The sequence below is a fragment of the Chiloscyllium plagiosum genome, chromosome 33 (genome assembly GCF_004010195.1).
Source record: "Chiloscyllium plagiosum isolate BGI_BamShark_2017 chromosome 33, ASM401019v2, whole genome shotgun sequence".
NCBI lineage: Eukaryota > Metazoa > Chordata > Chondrichthyes > Orectolobiformes > Hemiscylliidae > Chiloscyllium > Chiloscyllium plagiosum.
Genome location: NC_057742.1, coordinates 42,093,877 through 42,107,316, shown reverse-complemented (window position 1 = coordinate 42,107,316; position 13,440 = coordinate 42,093,877). Strand labels below are relative to the sequence as shown.

Genomic DNA, 13,440 nt, shown 5'->3' with positions numbered 1-13,440 from the left:
CTGCACAAGTTTGAGTTCTCTCTCTGCTGCTAGATTCATTCTGCTGAGGTTCTTTTTCCTGGACTGGAGGAGATAGTAAGTGAGGGAGATCTGTTTTGCTGAATTTGCCTTTTTCAAGGGTGTGTTTATCGGATACTGTTATATTGGAACAGTTGATGAATAGTAGTTAAATAATATTATTTTGTTAAATATTTCAATAGAGTTCAGGTTATGCCAATTCCTTTTTTTTTGTTTGTATTTTAACAGTGATGTAAGAATAAAATGTGTTTTGCTTAAAACCTAGTAATTTGACTAATCAAATGACATCTGGAATGCAGTGCCTCTCATAAAAGTTAGAGTATAGGCTGCCTCCTTGCAATGTTTTGAGGGGGTTTGGTCTAGTCCATAACAATGGAAATATTTATGGAGCCATCTCCTCCTCCTGTTAATCGATTTAATTATCCATCACTAATCAAGCTTGGATGCGGCAAGATTGCAAAACTTTGATCTGATCCATTGGTTGTGAAATCATTTGGCTCTATCATATGCTACTTACCCTTTTGGCACACAAGTAGGCCTGTGTTGTTGCTTCACCAGGTTGACATCTCATCTTTAGGCATAAAGAGGAACCTCGATTATCCAAAGGACTCAGGCGGGAGTATTTTGTTCAGTTAATCGAATGCTGGATAACCGAGGTTCCTCTGTACTTAATGCTGCTCTGGGAACGCCAATCTGCATTCTTTATTTAGTACCAGGGTTGATCTCCCAGCTTGACAGTAATGGCAAGAGTGGGATACACTGGGTCACGGGGCCACATGTGGCTGAATACAATGCTGCTGCTGATGGCTCACAGCACCTCAGATGCCTCGAAATAAAACAAAGAGCTGCGGATACTGGAGATCTGCAACAAAAGATTTTTCTGGCAAAATTCAGCAGTCTGGCATCATCTGTGGAATGAAAGCAGTGTTAACGTTTAGAGTCTGGTGACTTTTCATCAGAACTGTTAAGCAATTAGGAAAAATAAATAATTACACTGAAAATGAGGTTGTGGGGGAGTGGAGAGGTGATTGGATAGGAAAAGTTGGAGCCCAGAAAGAAAGAGGTAGGTAAACAAGCAGATCATGTATTGCAAGCCTGGACAGAAGTAAAGCGGAATAGATTATAATTAGAGCTAAGAGTAGGTAAGAATGGGTGACTGTGTGAAAAACAACCCATAATCATAACAGGACCAGGTGTAAAGTGGGTAAAAAACATGAAAGAATGAAATCAAGCTCTAAAGTTATTTGACTTGGTGTTGAGTCCTAGAAGCTACAAGGTCACCAAGTGGAAAATGAGATGAAGTTCTCCATTTTCTGTCCTTAAACCAGGTTTTCACTGCAAGCTGTCACTTATCTTCCAACTGCTCGAGGCTTAATTTTGGAAACCAGTCCTTTATTGGTACTTAATCAAACATTTTATTAAAATTCATGTAGACAGTTTGCATTAAATTCAGTTCAACAGCTTTCTCTGTTGTGCCATCAAAACAAAATGCAATTAGCTTATTCCATCATAATCTGTCTTGTTAAGCCCACCACTTTTTAAGCAATGTTCTGTTATTTGGTTTGCCACAACATGCTGTTTCCACATGATTGTTTGTGCTTTCAGCTCACAAACTTTATTTATAACACATTTTTGTGTGTTTACATAGACACAGGTTAGGAATGTCTTATGTTCCTTGTTGGCCTTAACCTGCTACTTCCTTCTTTAATCTAGTGCTAGTCAATACTTTCACTCCTTTATACATCTTTTCTATTTCTATATGTTGGAACCCACTCCCTTCCAATTTTGATTAAATCTTTTTCAACTTCCCTGCAAAGGCATTGATCCCAATTATTTTGGCATGCAAAAGTTTAAATAACCATCTCCTGTCCTGGAAATGATTCTGATATCCAACAACTCTGAAGTTCAAGCTTTGATCCTTTCTATCTTCTGGCAAGGGGGCATAGCTTTAAATTAAGGGGGGGGGGGTAGGTATAGGACAGATGGTACGGGTATGTTCTTTACTCAGCGAGTCGTGAGTTCATGGACTGCCCTGCCAGTAGCAGTGGTGGACTCTCCCTCATTATGGGCATTTAAGCGGGCATTGGATAGGCATATGGAGGATAGTGGGCTAGTGTAGATTAGGTGGGCTTGGATCGGCGCAACATCGAGGGCCGAAGGGCCTGTACTGCGCTGTATTCTTCTATGTTCTATGGTCAGAATTTTTTACACACAAAAAGATGTAAAAGCCTTGCCACTCTTAACACAAGCAAAGCAGAGAAATGATCAACACCAGCATAATGTATGTCAGCAGGAATGAAGAACTTTCAGAATTACCAGAGTGAGAGCATTATTCAAGCTAAAAATGAATGGGACACATGAGTAGCACTAGTCTAACAAGACAGTGCAGCCTCTAGACACCAAGTACCTAGGACAACCCGAAGCATGGTTACAACAGAGCTCCGACTGGAACAGTGTGGATCAGAAAGTCGTTTCCATGGCCACCCCCCCCCCATTGGGGGCTGCATACTCACCTGGCTGACCTCGCCCTACCCACTCTCCTCATACTCTTCATTCAGGACCTTACCTCTGCTCACACCGACCTCACCGCCACGCGCTCCTAAACTTTTCCGTCCTTTTATTCTCCGCCTTAAGCCTTTCCTTAAACCACTCCATTTTATTTCAGCCATTTCCTCACTTCCGCCATGAACGCACTTTAACGTCCGCACTTTCCCGCGCTGCGCATGCGTCTGCCTGCCCCCCCGGTCCCGGTTCTGCGCATGCGGAGCCGGCGGACGTCCCGGGCCCGGTACTCTACGCAGGCGCATCCAGCAACGGTGACCGGGCCCGGCACTCTACGCAGACGCACCCGGCCACCGTCACCAGGGCCAGCACTCTACGCAGGCGCATCCGGCTGTGGTCGCCGGCCTCCGGCGCGCTGCGCGTGCGTGGCCACAGGAGGCCGGAGTTTTTCGGGTTGTTGCTCCGGAAGAGCCGCTCGTTGTGCGGCCCAGTGTAGCCCGTTCGTGCACCTCTGGGGGCTGGGGCCCGTCCGATTCGCAAACGCCATGGAGACGGTGGTACCTGCGCGGTGTCGGGGCTAAATCGTGCAGGCAGCGGAGCGAGGGGCCCAGAGCCCCGGGTCAAACCGGAGACTGTGGAGTAGGCGGCCCAGGCGGCAAGGCCGGAGACCACCGGGACGTTCCCAAAACCGGCGGCAAACCGACCACAGGACACAAATGCAGGTACACTGAGAGAGTGCACCGCACAACCGGCCGTGCATAGACTGAGCTGAATATCCTGGGACTTACTAATGCTTTTGGATAACTCTGAGGTTTAGCGCTGTCTGTGTGTGTTGAACCGTTGCTGGGAACATAAAAGCGCAGTTTGCAGAGTTGCTGTGCAATCTGCCGGGGTTAGGGACTTTGTCGCTTCAAATGCATTGTTAGTGCAAAATACCTTGGGTTTTGCACAATATCCAAATGTGAGTTGAAATACGTTGTTCAAATGATGGTATTCAGATCGTGTTTAGCATATGCTGTTATACATTGACAGCTGGTTTCAAATATGATACCGATCCAAATATTGCAAAACACAGGGTAAAACGCATGTGTGCTAATGGACACGTACATAATACGTGGGGATACATGAATGCATTTGTGGAGAGATTGCACAGATCACACTACTTTATAGCGCTGAATATGAAATGCTAATACAAGTGTAATACGAGAGATTAATGCGGCCTTATTGAATAAACAGAAGATGCAGGTACTGTACACTGCAGAACAGACTTAAAAATGCTTCTTTAGTTTGTTTTTACATTTGCTGCTAGAGTGTGAGCATTGGTGGCAATGGCATAATTTATTGCCCACTCCCTGCTTCCCCCTTAGCTGCATTGAACTGCTTTTGTCAATGGAGTAGAGGGGCATAATGATATGCAGGTAGGTATGACTGTAGTGCTGTTAGGGTTGAGGTTCAGTATTTTGACAGTGACAATTTAGTTCCAAGTGGGGGAGGTGTGTAGCTTAGAGGTGAACTTTAGTTGGTGTTTCATGCATCTGCTGGCATTATCCTTTCGGGTGATTGAAGTTGGTCGTTTTGGATATACTTTAATGGGAACCTGTTGAGTTGCTGCAGTACATCTGATGGCTGGTTGCTCATTGCTGCCATTCTGGTGCATTTGGTACCAATTGAGTGGACTGCTTTGTCCTTGATGCTAACAAGCTGTTTGAAGTGCATTTGACTGTATTCTTAGCTTGTGCCCTTTAGATACTGGACAAACTTTGGGGAGTGAGTTACTCACAGCAGAGTTCCCAGCCTCTGACCTCTTCTTGTAGCCACTGTGTTTATATTGCTTGTTCAGTTCAGTCTCTAGCCAATGGTAATCCCAATACGTCAGCAATGTTATGGTGGTATACAGAGTTATATTGTTGTAGAATATAATGGAGTTTTATAGTATCTTGTGTTTCATAATCATGTCACTAATTAAGACATACTGAGACAGAGCAGAAAATTACATAAAATACTAAATTGAGCATAAAGAATTATCTTACAAATAACAAAACTTGCCATTCACCACTTCTGTATCCTGCAAGTACAGAGCCATTGCAAACATTGTCATACAGATTTATTGAATAAACTAGCAATTAGGATACAGAACTGGCTTAAAGGTAGAAGGCAGGGATTGTTGGTGGAGATTGGAAGCCTGCGATCATTGGAGTGACACAAGGATCGATGCTGGGCCCACTACTACTTGTCATTTAAGCTCACACCCAAATCATTTATATAAGAGGTAGAGTTAGTAAGTTTGCAGATGACACCAAAATTCGAGGTGTAGTGGACAGCAAAGAAGGTTACCTCAGATGACAACGGGATCTTGATCGGATGAACCAATGGGCTGAGGAGTGGCAGATGGAGTTTAATTCAGATAAAAGTGATGTGCTGCATTTTGAAAAAGCAAAGCTTAGCAGGACTTATATACTTAATGGTAAAGTCCTAGGGAGTGTTGCTGAACAAAGAGACCTTGGAGTGCAGGTTCATAGCTCCTTGAAAGTAGAGTCGCAGGTAGATAGGATAGTGAAGGAGGTGTTTTGGTATGCTTTCCTTTATTGGTCAGAGTATTGAGTACAGGAGTTGGGAGGTCATGTTGCGGCTGTTGGTTAGGTCACTGTTGGAATATTGCATGCAATTCTGGTCTCCTCCTTATCAGAAAGATGTTGTGAAACTTGAAAGGATTCAGAAAAGATTTACAAGGATGTTGCCAGGGTTGGAGGATTTGAACTATAGGGAGAGGTTGAAGAGGCTAGGGCTGTTTACCCTGGAATGCTGGTGACTTTATAGAAGTTTATAAAATCATGTGGGGCATGGGTACGATAAATAGACAAGGCCTTTTCACTAGGGTAGGGGAGTCCAGAAGTTGAAGGCATAGGTTTAGGGTGAGAGGGGAAAGATGTAAAAGAGACCTAAGGGGCAACCTTTTCACGCAGAGGGTGGTACGTGTATGGAATGAGCTGCCAGAGGATGTGGTGGAGGCTGGTACAATTGCAACATTTAAGACGCATTTGCATGGGTATATGAATAGGAAGGGTTTGGAGGGATATGGGCCGGGTGCTGGCAGGTGGGACTAGATTGGGTTGGGATATCTGGTTAGCATGGACGAGTTGGACTGAAGGGTCTGTTTCCGTGCTGTACACCTCTATGACTCTAAGTGTAAAATGTTCTTAGATATTATAATGCAATGTGGAGCTAATATGCTTGAATTCATTTTATATACCTTAGTTCAGTAATGTATACAAATGAAGATTCGCAGAGCAGTGCAGATCATGCTGAAATACTGTAGCACAGTCAGGCAAAGCTTATTTAAGATATGAGGAGAAAGTGAGGTCTGCAGATGCTGGAGATCAGAGCTTCCTGAAGAAGGGCTTATGCCCGAAACGTCGATTCTCCTGTTCCCTGGATGCTGCCTGACCTGCTGCGCTTTTCCAGCAACACATTTTCAGCTCTTATTTAAGATATCCAAGACATCATCAGTGCACATTTGCAAAACTGACACTTCCAGTTGGGTGATCTTGTTGAAGAGAACGAAGGTAAACCAAGCTTTTCTGATATGGCCTTACAAAAGCAATGCACAATTTTCCAGGCAATGTTTTAAATGTAGAGAATTCAGTGTAGGATATTTTCGTGTAATCATCCTGCAATGGTGTAGCATATACAAAGAAAAATCCAACATCGGTGTACACATGGGTGTGTTGCCGAGCAGTGTTCTGTCCCGATGCAACTAATCAGAGTAAAATTGGATAGATGGAGATGTGCTGAACATGTTATTATCTATCAGAGCCAAGGTGGAATAAAACAATAAATTAGCCAAGCAACACAGTGGTACTGCATAATGTTCTTAATTTATTCAGATAAATAGATGTAGTATAGACTATGTAGTCAGTTATCTTTAATGGATGAGATAGCAGCACAACAATATAGTATGAAGGAGAGGTCTGATAATGACCCTGTCAGTTAAATACAGCCTCTTTTGCATTGTGGTTTGAGAAGAAGGTGGGAAATGGTTGTTGGAAGGGTTTGGGTTTTGGAAACATTGGGGGTATCATTGGGTCAGATATTAGAATTGGGAATGTGTTACCACTGAAGTGGCAAACGAATAGAGCACTGAATCTTTTGAGGGTGAAAGCTTGAAAGAGGTAAGGTTTGTCATGTTTGTTAGTATTTGCATAAGGGAAGCATAGTGATGGAGATTTTAAAGTATTATTTGACCAATTGCGTGTTGAGGTGACTAAGAGATGAAGAGTGGGGGGGAAGAATGGCAAAACATCAGAGAGTGGAAGAGCTTCAGTTTTAATAGACGTTTGGATTTTAATTGGAGCTAGGAAATTGAGAGGCATGCCTTAGAAGTATTGAATCTGAGAATAGTCAGTAATGAGAGCGTGAATATGAAGGGGAAATTATTCATGTTGAGCAACAAAGTGTGGAGGTAGTCAAGCTCAGAAGATGCATAGAGATAGTCAGTTAAGTGAGGTGGCGTGGGAAAAGAAAAACAAACTGAGGCAATGGATTCCTTCCATGTTAGGAACAATGGCTTTAATGCACGAGTCCAATTTGTCATTTTTGATTTGAGTTTCTTACCCCATTCGGATTTGCAGATTTCTCCTGTAACATTTTGCAGAACTACCAATGGAGCAAAGATTGGGCATAAGACCATCATGAGCCTGAGGATGGGCAGTGTTTCAGAAACCATCAAATTGCCTCCAAAAAGTTAATAAAAAGGGAAGAAAACAGAATATGAAGTTAAAAAAAACCACGGATACACAGGAGCTTTGACAAGCATTTAAACATGAAGACAGGAGTTAAATCAAATGCTGGTCCTATAGAAGCAGAGACAGGGGAAGTCATTATGGGGAATGAGAAAATGGTAGAGCCATTGAATCAATATTTTGTCCGTCTTCACATTGAAAGAGAAGTTGTGCATCAGACTACGTTTAGAGTTATAAAATTTTTGGCTACAGAGATACGCCAACTATGATTTTCAACAAGTCTGTAGATTCTGGAAATGGTCCCAACAGATAGGACAAAGTATTTTAAATCAAACTGTTTGGGCATGTTATGATTTACCTTTGGAATAGGTGGGACTTCAACCTGAATCTTCTGGCCCTGATATAGGGACACTACCACTGCACCACAAGAGCCCCACCCAGCAGTTTGGAAGTTAACAAATATAATATTGCTCAAAGTTTGGGAGAAGATTGTAACTCGGGTACTTGTTGTGGTTCTGTTCGCCGAGCTGGGAATTTGTGTTGCAGTTGTTTCGTCCTCTGTCTAGGTGACACCCTCAGTGCTTGGGAGCCTCCCGTGAAGCGCTTCTGTGATGTTTCCTCTGGCATTTATAGTGGTTTGTCTCTGCCGCTTCCGGTTGTCAGTTCCATCTGTCCGCTGCAGTGGTCGGTATATTGGGTCCAGGTCGATGTGCTTATTGATTGAATCTGTGGATGAGTGCCATGCCTCTAGGAATTCCCTGGCTGTTCTCTGTTTGGCTTGTCCTATAATAGTAGTGTTGTATCGTGTCCTTCGTCCTGGTGAGTTGTTGTCTGAGAGTGGCTGTTGGTTTGCGTGCTGTTATGAGTCCTAGTGCTCGCTGTAGTCTGGCTGTCAGTTCAGAAATATTTTTGATGTATGGTAGTGTGGCTAGTCCTTAGGAGCCACACACTCAGATGACAAGCAACATGAGTTCGACTGGGACAACACTACTATTATAGAACAAGCCAAACAGAGAACAGCCAGGGAATTCCTAGAGGCATGGCACTCATCCACAGATTCAATCAATAAGCACAACCTGGACCCAACTTACCGGCCACTGCAGCGGTGAGCTGGAGCTGACAACCGGAAGCGGCAGGTACAAATCACTATAAATGCCAGAGGAAACATCACAGAAGTGCTTCACAGGAGGCTCCCAAGCACTGAAGATGTCACCTAGACAGGGGACGAAACGTCTGCAACACAAATTTCCAGCTCGGCGAACAGAACCACAACATAATATTGTTATTTGAGAAAGGAGGGACAGAGAGTCCAGAAAATTACAGGCCAATTAGCCTTACATCAGTTATCAGGAAAGTTTTGGAATCTATTGGGTTAATGTGTTTTGGAAAGCATAATTAGACAAATGTGAAAATTCAGTTGAGAAATGTATTGGGGTTTTTGAGTATGTAACTAACTGAATAAATAAAGGGAAATTAGTACAAAATATGAGGGTCTGATATCTAATATGCAGCAGCCTTTTGACCAATACCATGCCCAATTTTGGATCTTTTAGGAATTTGGACTGTACGCCGAATTAAATAAGAACAACTAATTATTTAACTTTCAATTTTCCAACCTGGCCTGAGGGTGATTCATCTTTTGTTTTCAAGATTGATCATCCTTCCGAACCACCAGTATAAATAGGTTATACTCTTGGTGAGGCAAATTCCTTGTACCTAATCTCAGCATTTACAATCCAGGTTTGTGTGTTCAGTGGTTAGTGATTTATGTAAATTCACATTGAGTTTGCAATTATTATTTTTTTCTCTACTCACTGTATTCTGTGGGTTGAGAGAAAAATCTCCAGCTGAATTTGGAGTACTGACATGCACTTTCCAAATGTATTCAATAAAGTGTAATGCAAAAGGCTAATATGCTAGACAAGGGCTCAGTAAATTGGGGATAACATTAACACAAATCGAGGATTGGTTAATGGATGGGAAACAGGCATGTATGCATAAACAGTGCATTTTCAAGTTGGCAGGCTATGACTAGTGATGTGCTGAAAGATCAGTGCATGACCTCCACTTTTATGATCTATATTAATCAATAAATTAATTGATAGTAATGTAGACTCTAAGTTTGCTAGGTGGACTTGCATACTGAGGGGGACAAAGACTGTAAAGGAATAGACAGTTTGAATAAGTGTGCAACAAATTGAATCTTGTGGGCAAATGTGAGGTTATTTAGTTTAGTGGTAAGAAAGGAAAAGCAGAATATCTTTTAAAGGTGCGAAATTTATCAATGTTGATGTTCAGAAAGGGGCCTCAATTTAATGTTTCCTCCAATAGCGTTACACTTCTTCACTACTGCAGGAGAATATTAGCTTTGATTTTTGTTCTTCAGTGCTGGAATGAATCTTGAAGCCACAACGTCTAATTCAAAGGGGATCATGCTACCAACTGAGCCACAGCTAATCAAAGTTCCTTCTCGCATCTTTTAAGATTTTCCTCATATCTGACCCTGATCATACTTTTGATCATCTGCCTTAACACCTTATGTGCTTGTTGGCAAACAGTATTTTCAGCGTACTGTTTTCAGCCAAAAATCACTCTTGGACTGGTTTTGAAACCGTTCATGCTGTTGTTTAGAACAACAGCAAAATTACACTGCAAATGTCTTTGAAGATAATGATTTGTAGTTCTTCAAGCTTTCATTGAGCTTAGTCAAACAGCCACAGTAGGTAAATTGGGCACAACTTGAGTTTTTCAGTGGAGATGTTGGAGTGAGAATTGGAGGGCTAATTAATACATTGAGTAACATCAGGCAGACAAAGGTGAGGACTGTAGACGCTGGAAATGAGAGTTGAGAGTGTGGTGCTGGAAGAGCAGCAGGTCAGGCAGCATCTGAGGACCAGGAAAATCGACATTTCGGGCAAAAGTCCTTCATCAGGAATGAGGCTGTGAGCCGAGGGGATGGTGAGATAAACTGGAGGGGAATAGGGCTGGGGGGAGGTAGCTGAGAGTGCGTTGGTAGATGGAGGTGGGGGTAATGGGGATAGGTCAGAGAGGAAGGTGAAGCAGATAGGTGGGAAGGAGGATTGACGGATGGGACAGGTCAAGAGGGTGGTGCTGAGCTGCAAGATTGGAACTGGGATAAGGTGGGAGGAAGGGAACTGAGGAAACTGGTGAAATCCACATCAATGCCGTAGGGTTAGAGGGTCCCGAAGCGGAAGATGAGGCATTCCTCCTCCAGATGTCGGTGGTTAGGGAGTGGCGACAGAGGAGGACCAGGAGTTGCATGTCCTTGACGGAGTGGGAGGGGGAGTTGAAGTGTTCAGCCCTGGTGGGGTTGGTTGGTGCGGGAGTCTGGGAGGATCGAGGGCGGGTAACAGACTGGCACTGGATGTCCAGGTGGATTAAGTGTGTTGGAGGCGAGAGAAGGGGTCCTTGGAAGGTAGGTGGGGGCGGTGGTCTTGGTGGAAAATTCCCCCTCCCTCCACCTTGTCCCAGTTCCAACCTTGCAACTTGGCTCTGACCTCATGACCTGTCCTACCTGTACATCTTCCTTCCCACCTATCCGCTCCACCCTCCCTTCTGATCTATCGCCATTACCCCTGCCTCCATCTATCTATTGCTCTCTCAGCTACCCCCGCCACACCCCACTCCCCTCCCATTTATCTCACCACCCCCTCGGCTCACAAGCCTCATTCCTGATGAAGGGCTTTCGCCCGAAAGGTCGACAAGCCTCATTCCTGATGAAGGGCTTTCGCCCGAAAGGTCGATGCTCCTGCTCCTCGAATGCTGCCTGACCTGTGCTTTTCCAGCACCCCACACTCGACTAACGTCAGGCAGGTCCTGTTTACACAGAACTGAATCTTTGAAGACACACTCTGTTTTGAAGGAGGATCATCTCATTCAAACATAAGTGAATATATATCTTATGTATGTGACTGATGATTATTTTTATATGTAGCTGACTAGCTAAAATCCTGCAAGCTTAGGCTGATTTTTACAGAGTATTGTGAGTTCAACTCTTCATGAAGTCAAGTTGAACAAAGTAGAATTGGTTGGAACTTGCAGATGTTGAATCAGGCTAATTTAGTTTCTGTAGTTTGAAAGTCTGTATACAGGAAAACAGTACCGTGTACAATGGTCAGTTATAAAATAAGAGCTTTTGAAATACTATAGCCGTTATAATTTCCTTTCAAGGTGTTGATTAAGTATATTTATAATAAATGAATGGATTAAATTACGAGTATATATGTTCAGTTTATCTGTAAAATGCATTTAATTGTTAGTTCAGGGCTGATGTGAGACTTGGTATCCAGATGTGAGGAAGATTTTTGGGAGGTAAAGCTTGGATCTGTAGCTGAAGCAATTTAGAAAGGGGTTTTCTGATCATTCATTATCAAAGATAGGCATCAGGCCAATAAAGATGTGGAAAGGATAAAAAGATTTGTCAAGTATTTATTAGATTTATGGAAAATATTGAGAGTAGAAGGCACAGGAAAGGCATGGGTATTTTGAATTCCAGCTTTACTCGTTTCCTTTGTCTGTGCTGATTTTCTGACTCTGTGTTGCATTCTGCTATTTCGAAGATTCGTTTTGCTGTGCAATGTTTTCTCCTACTATGGCAAATCAGAAACTGTTTCTCATTTCCAAATTCAATCCTGTCACTCTGTGAAAGTGCATTTGGGCTACATTGAAGATTGAATTAAATGTGTTTATTCATTTCAGATGGCAAAATAAGTGGGCTTTGAACATTATACAATAAAAGTAAGATTTGGACTCCTGCAAACTGTTGGATCGGTTATAATGTAGCAGCAGTAGGAATCGGGGGGGCTGCGGCTAGTTGAACATATCACCAAAGCCAGGTTAAACAAATTAAACTTGAAAACACTGAAGCTCTGTCTGCTTTTAAAATATGGCAAACCTGACTGAAGACTCCAGTATAAAAATACACAACTTTGTTTTAGCTTCAGTACATGCCAGGTGCAAAAAAAATAATAAGTTCCCAACCTGTTCAGACCTCCTTTCATGAAGGAAAGTTTTGAAATTGTAAATTTCTGTACCTATGCTTGCATTCCTCTGTAGTGGGGAAAGCCTGCAACCCCTTTATGTTTGGGATGAGCACTCAATGACTAGCATTCCTAAGAAGTATTTAAGATAATTAGTGTTCATCTAACCAGGAACATTTGCTTTCGGATGGGTTGAGGGAAGCTAAAGATCCATGATGTGATCGGATGGTTAATATGGCTATTGTCTAACATGCTTGCTGCTAACTGATCTTGTGTTGCTAGAACCAGCCACCTCACACTTAAAGGCTCCTGACCGCTGTGGTTTTTCCAGGATTGACAGTATGCAAAGGATACATGATCTGGATTGTCCTGAGTCAAGATGAAGTTAGCACATTAGCCAGAAAGGGAAGAACATTCAATTTGAAGAAATGTTGTGTAGATCCTTGTAAGTTTTGTACCCTTCTGACTGTATGTTTTGGAGACTTGTGTGTCTGACTCCACATTAAGTACACTGTGGACGTGCCAAGACTGTTAAAGAAAAACAAAATCGACGGGAAAAATGTTGCATTTTTGTAGCATCTTTTACAATCAGTGTCTCACACAATTCTACTGCTAATTAATCTCATGATTGTTTGGAACATGTAAGACATAATGGGTTTTTACCTAGCAGAGTATTTTACCTGATGTGTTAGCTCATGCAATATAAGAAGATGGGAATGGATATTGTAGTATTGAAGAATCTAACAGACATTTACTACAGCAAGCCATTATGCACAAATCTGACAATCCTCAGACATCTAAGTCTGGGCAAGTTGACAATAGACAATAGGTGCAGGAGTAGGCCATTCAGCCCTTCGCGCCTGCACCGCCATTCAATATAATCATGGTTGATCATTCCTAATCAGTATCCTGTTCCTGCCTTATCTCCATAACCCTTGATTCCACTATCTTTGAGAGCTCTATCCAACTCTTTTTTAAATGAATCCAGAGAGTGGGCCTCCACTGCCCTCTGGGGCAGAGCATTCCACACAGCCACCACTCTCTGGGTGAAGACGTTTCTCCTGACCTCTGTCCTAAATGGTCTACCCCATATTTTTAAGCTGTGTCCTCTGGTTCGGCACTCACCCATCAGTGGAAATATGTTTCCTACTGCCAGAGTGTCCAATCCTTTCATAATCTTA

General features: G+C 42.8%; 1 protein-coding gene across 1 annotated transcript in view; it reads left to right on the top strand.

The window, feature by feature from the left end:
* The first annotated feature begins 2,907 nt into the window (after positions 1-2,907).
* The window catches only part of map3k3 (mitogen-activated protein kinase kinase kinase 3), a 150,672-nt gene continuing 140,139 nt past the window's right edge, over positions 2,908-13,440 (top strand). Inside the window, exon 1 of the mRNA XM_043675368.1 lies at positions 2,908-3,242. The gene's annotated coding sequence lies outside the window, so the exon portion shown is untranslated. The remainder of the gene's footprint in view (positions 3,243-13,440) is intronic.